This window comes from Chrysochloris asiatica, unplaced genomic scaffold, assembly GCF_000296735.1.
Source record: "Chrysochloris asiatica unplaced genomic scaffold, ChrAsi1.0 scaffold00001, whole genome shotgun sequence".
Taxonomy (NCBI): Eukaryota; Metazoa; Chordata; class Mammalia; order Afrosoricida; family Chrysochloridae; genus Chrysochloris; species Chrysochloris asiatica.
The window spans coordinates 8,692,563-8,698,057 of NW_006408519.1; the positions used below are offsets into that span (position 1 = coordinate 8,692,563).

Here is a 5,495-nt window from a genome sequence, read left to right on the forward strand (position 1 = left end):
GGTTGGCCCAGGATCGAACATTGTTTCGTTCTGCTGTGCATGGGGTCGCTATGAGTCGGTTCCGACTCGATGGCACCTGACAACAACAACAACAATAAGCAGATATAGATGAATGCAAATATGGGATCGTTCAAAATTCTATATTGACCTGCAAGTGTATTCAAAACTCTTCAACTCTTTTGTAGTTATAATTTAAAGTTATACTTGTTCTAAGCAAAAGTATACAGATTTTAAGTGATTGACCCAAAGACATACATGATACCACAATTGGGACACAAAAGATTTTCTACAAATATGAATATCTCCTTTAAACAGAGCAGATTAATGATATCTGGGGTAACTATGTAAACTTGGTCATCTATTAACCCCCAGACAGAATTGAGATATACTTCAAAAATAAATGTAATTACTTCATCAATCTCATATTCCAAAGAGGGGTCAGACCACTGCAGGTAAAAGGGAAGTATGATCACCTTTAAGAACCAGATATCATGTAATAGCTGGAAACCAAGCTGGAATAAAAGTTACATATTTCCATGTTTCACACCCACATCTCTCTGTGAATAGATCTAAAGTGTGAAGTCACAAAATGTATTTATATTGAATATCCTTGGCAATGGAAGTTGAAGAAAATACAAAAGGAGAAAGAAAAATGATATTTTGACAAAGGACAGTATATATAACCCAATCAATCAAAACTGTTAAGTATTAGTCGATGCACTTGTAAATTTCCTAATGTTGCCATCTACTGTAGTTTCCAGTTGTATTTTCCTTCCTACTCTAATATGGAACTGACTCTATGGCGCACCACCATCACTACCACCATGGTTCTATAGCACTCATCTGCAGTACTGGTTTGAACCGCAAGGTCAGTAGTTCAAATACACTACCAATCCTCATAGCTCCTATACAAGGTGGCTATGAGTCGAAACTTACTCCACAGCACTAAAAAACAACAACATATATACTGTATCTGCCACTGTGTATCTCATTACCACATAACAGATTAATCAAGAAAGAAAGATGGGTAAGAAGAAGCACATCAAGCCCCTTAGAATATTTCCCAGGAGCTGCTCCCTTTCTAAAAAGTTTTTTTTCTGAAAGGCAATAGTGGCCAAACACAGTTAGCTTAAATTTCTGATAAAATGACCCCTATCCTAAACCTTCAAAATGCCCTTGATCTTTTCTCCTCAAACACAATTTATTTAAGTTTTCCAGGACAGCAATGTCTGCCTTTCAAAACATACACATACTTACATGCACATACATGTAAGTACTGACAATAATCCATACAGTATTGAAGTGTTTCTAAAACTTACTCTACTATACTCTTTGTCCCACAAGTCTTAGTGGTTAAGTCTAATAAACATCTGTCAGTTAGATAGTGCCACATTCCTTCTGTATACAGCAAATAGGCAGAAATTCTTTCAGCTACACTCATATTTCTGGTAACATCTGCATCATGTTTTTTATGTCAAAGATCAGAATTAGATGTTCTTCCCTTAACCTAGAACATCTTTTCTTTTCTTTTTTTTTTTTTCAAAACCCTGTATGAGATTTCTGTGGCTTCCGTAAGGATTCCCCACACACTTGGTGTTTTAAAACAGAAAAAGATTCTCTCACAGTTCTGGAGTACACATATCTGAAACCAGCATCACCCAGCTGAAATCAACGTGTCATTAAAGTCACATGAAAATAAATTTTGTTGAAAAAAAATTTTTTTTAATTTTTCTTGTGAATTGAGTGATAGTTTACATGAGAGAACATCGGTTTTACACTGATCATTTCACTGCAATAATTGAAATCTCCTCCGTGTATCATCATTCAATAGTATTTGCTTCTATTCCCTCTGTTTTTTTGGGGGCTGGGGGGAATGTACACGAAACCACTCAGGAATATATAATCATTTACAAAACCAAAGGGCACGTTCTTCAAACCTGCTTCCTGGCTGTCAGCTCACAGCCTTTCTCTTTCCATGAGTCTAGAGTCCTCAGCTGCTCCTTCTTTCCATGTCCTCATCTCTGCCTCCATCTCTGGTGATGCTGCTTCTCTGGACAGGGTCCCGCATTCCACTTGTGCTCTTCTCTCTTAATGGTCCTAGGGTCCTCTCTTCCTGGAATGTAAGATAAACTACTCCCCACTTTATGTGACAAAACTTCTACCTTTACAGTTGTGACAGTTGCAATTAGTTTAAATAACAATTATGATAACAACAAAACATGATAACAATTCACTATTGAATCATAATCTCATCTCCTCTCATCAGTCCCATCTAGACAATAAGAAAACTATTCGATGAGGATTCTACTTCCCCTGCACACTCTGAAACTAAATTCCCTCTTGAAAACTTGTAAACCAGTCACTTCATGCCTTTATAACCCCCTCATTTTAGGTAGTCAATGTCTAAATTTCCCATCCCTATCAACCCTATATACAGAGCAGATAGGATTGATACTAGATGTGAAGACTCCTTCCCTTTCAGTTAGTAAGTTTGAGCTACTACATCCATAAGTCCATAAGTATAGGTCAAGTTCATCAATTGTAACCATTTACACTTGTTTCCTTTATCAAACTTCTTTATAATATTCCTCTATTCGAATTCTGATCATTAAGCCATCAAGGTTAGGTCAAACGGGTACTATCTACAAGTTTGGGCATTCTTGTGCATCTTCCCTCAATTCATGTAAGCTGGATGCTTCTCTCTCAGCACTAGCCCTCTCTGGCTATGTTCTTGTCCATGGGCTCAGGAGTTCCCAGTCTCACCACACTTCAGACCAACCAGCCTTTCCTCTTCTCTCTCTCATCTTAAGGTTGATGAGGGTCTAGAATGTGATTGAACTCAGCCCATATCTTCATTGCTGCCTTTCCCCCTCTTCCACCCACCAGCAGACCCACGTGGTCACCAGCAATCTTACATGCCTGCTTATGTGTTCCCTTTTAGTTTCAGTCTTGTAGGAGGGTTTGTCCTGAAGGAATCGATTGCTTGCCTTGATGGCTCCCACATGAACAACTTGTTTGTTCTTGTTGTAGCCAATCAGACTGCCATTTTTTTTTTTTCCTTGCTAGTCTTTCTTTCAAGAAATATTTTCTGTTCCTCTAGCTGTTCCAGGCTGGTCTGCTTGTCAAGTGGGAATATCCAACCTCAGAAGGTTCTGGATGGGGCTTAGGATTCCACCTAAGGTCCTATACACTGCAAAGGCTCCACAAGAAGCCTATGTCATTGGGCAAGTTCTAGAACTCCTTTTAGGTATTCCAATCATTTATAGGCTGAAGAGGAGCTTACAAGCTTTCTGTAATCATGTTTCCCAATATTCCTTTCTATCCCACTCAAGTGTCTATTTTACAACAGTAGGAAAGGGAAACCAATATTCATAAGACAGTGAAGCATCTTAACATTATTGCCCCTTTTTAGACTATGCTTCAATTGCTGTATCACAGAGCCCTGTTGTTCCAAGGTTGAGCATACATCCCTATTTACCTCTATCCCATTTAGTCCAGGAAAACTTGCCTCAGTGCTCCCCTATCTACCTTGTTTGAAGATAATTTTTCAGTGGTTGCAACAGTCCCTTGACAGAGAACTACCAAAAATCAAGCCGGCTATAGATGAGGACGTGGAACGAGGGATATCATTGCTGACATCAGATAGATCTTGGCTGAAAGCAGGAAATACCAGAAAGATGTTTACCTGTGCTTTATTAACTAGTCAAAGGCTTTCAATGTTATCCATAGTTTGTCATAATGTGGATCATGACAAGCCATGGATAACATTACAAAGAGTGGGCTTTCCAGAACACTTAATTGTACTTGAGGAACCTGTACATAGATCAAGAGGCAGTTGGTTCAAACAGAACAAGAGGACAGTGAATGGTTTATAATTAGGAAAGGTGTGAGTCAGGGCTGTATTCCTTCACCATACTTATTTAATCTGTATGCTGAGAAACTGGATTATATGAAGAAAAACATGGCATCAGGATTGGAGGAAGACTCATTAACAACCTACAATATACAGATAATACAACCTTGCTTGCTTGGAAGTGAAGAAGATTTAGAACATTTATTGCTGAAGATCAAAGACCACAGCCTTTGGTATGGATTGCACCTCAATATAAAGAAAATAAATATCCTCACCACTGGACCAATAAAGTGTAGTAGCTGTTAAGTGCCGTTGACCCTAAGGAATGGCTGATGAGCTTGAACCACCAACCTTGCAGTTCAAACTGACTTTTCAGTCCAGTGCATTAACCCACAGCACCACACTAGGACTCCAATAAATAGCATCATGATAAATGGAGAAATGACAGAAATTGTCACAGACTTCATTTTGCTTGGATCCACTATCAACACTCATGGAAGCTGCGGTCATGAATCAAATGATGTACTCTATTAGACTAATCAGCTATATGATCAAGAGCAAAGATATCATTTTCAGAACTAAGGTACACGTAAGCCAAGCCATCGTATTTTCAATAACTTCATACACATGTGAAACTTAGGTAGTGACTAATGGAGTTCAAAGAAGAACTGATGCATTTGAGTTATGTTATTGGAGAAGAAAATTCAAAGTACCATGGACTGCCAGAAGAATAAAGAAATCTGTGTTAGAAGAAGTGGCCAGAATGCTCCTTAAAAGCAAGGATGGCTAGACTTGTCTCTCATATTTTGGATAAATTATCAGGAGGGAACAGTCCCTGGAGATGTATGTTATGATTGGTAAAATTAACGGTCAACGAAAAAGAAGAAGATCCCTAAGGAGATAGCTTGTCATAGCAGCAACAGCAATGGATTCAATGGCAACAACATAGTTAGCATGGCATAGGGCAGTGTTTTGTTCAGATGTGCAGAGAGCCGCTATGAGACGGTACCTACTTGATAGCACCTAACAACGACAATATGATGGCAGAAACTATGCCACCGGTATTTCAAATACCAATAGGGTCAACCATGGAAACCACATTTCAGCAAAGATGTCAGACTAGAAAGAACTGCATGGTGATGTATTTCCAAAACTCAGGCAGTGAAAGAATAACAAGAGAATACTGTCAGATATTGTGTTGGAAGGTCAGATCCCAAGGTTGGAAGGCAGTATACAATAGTCCCAGTGGTGAATCCCACCAGTTTATTAACAATTGTGAGAATGACACAGGGATTAGGAATGTTTCCTTCTGTTTTACATAAGGTTGCCATGAGTCCAAGTCAACTCCATGGCAACTGAGGACAACAAATGCACTTATTTAGCTGTCTCCTCTTGAGACCAAAAGCTTTCGGAGGAGATTCTAGTCATCCCAAATATCTAGTTCCATACTTGGCTCAGCAGACTTATTCCTCTTCAGTAAATATATGATTAAGGTAAAATTATATACTGGAAGCCTGGAACTAGGATTTAGCAGGTCTGACTTACAGTCCTGGTTCTAGTTCTCAGCTATTAATCAATTTCTTTAGGAAAGTTAATTAACTTTGTTGTTGTTGTTAAAAGGTGTCAAAGGGATAGGCAACTC

The 5,495-nt window shown here is 38.7% G+C and overlaps 1 protein-coding gene across 2 annotated transcripts in view; it reads right to left on the minus strand.

The window, feature by feature from the left end:
• The window catches only part of ANGPT1 (angiopoietin 1), a 427,423-nt gene that overhangs the window by 349,939 nt on the left and 71,989 nt on the right, over nucleotides 1-5,495 (minus strand). The window lies entirely within an intron of this gene.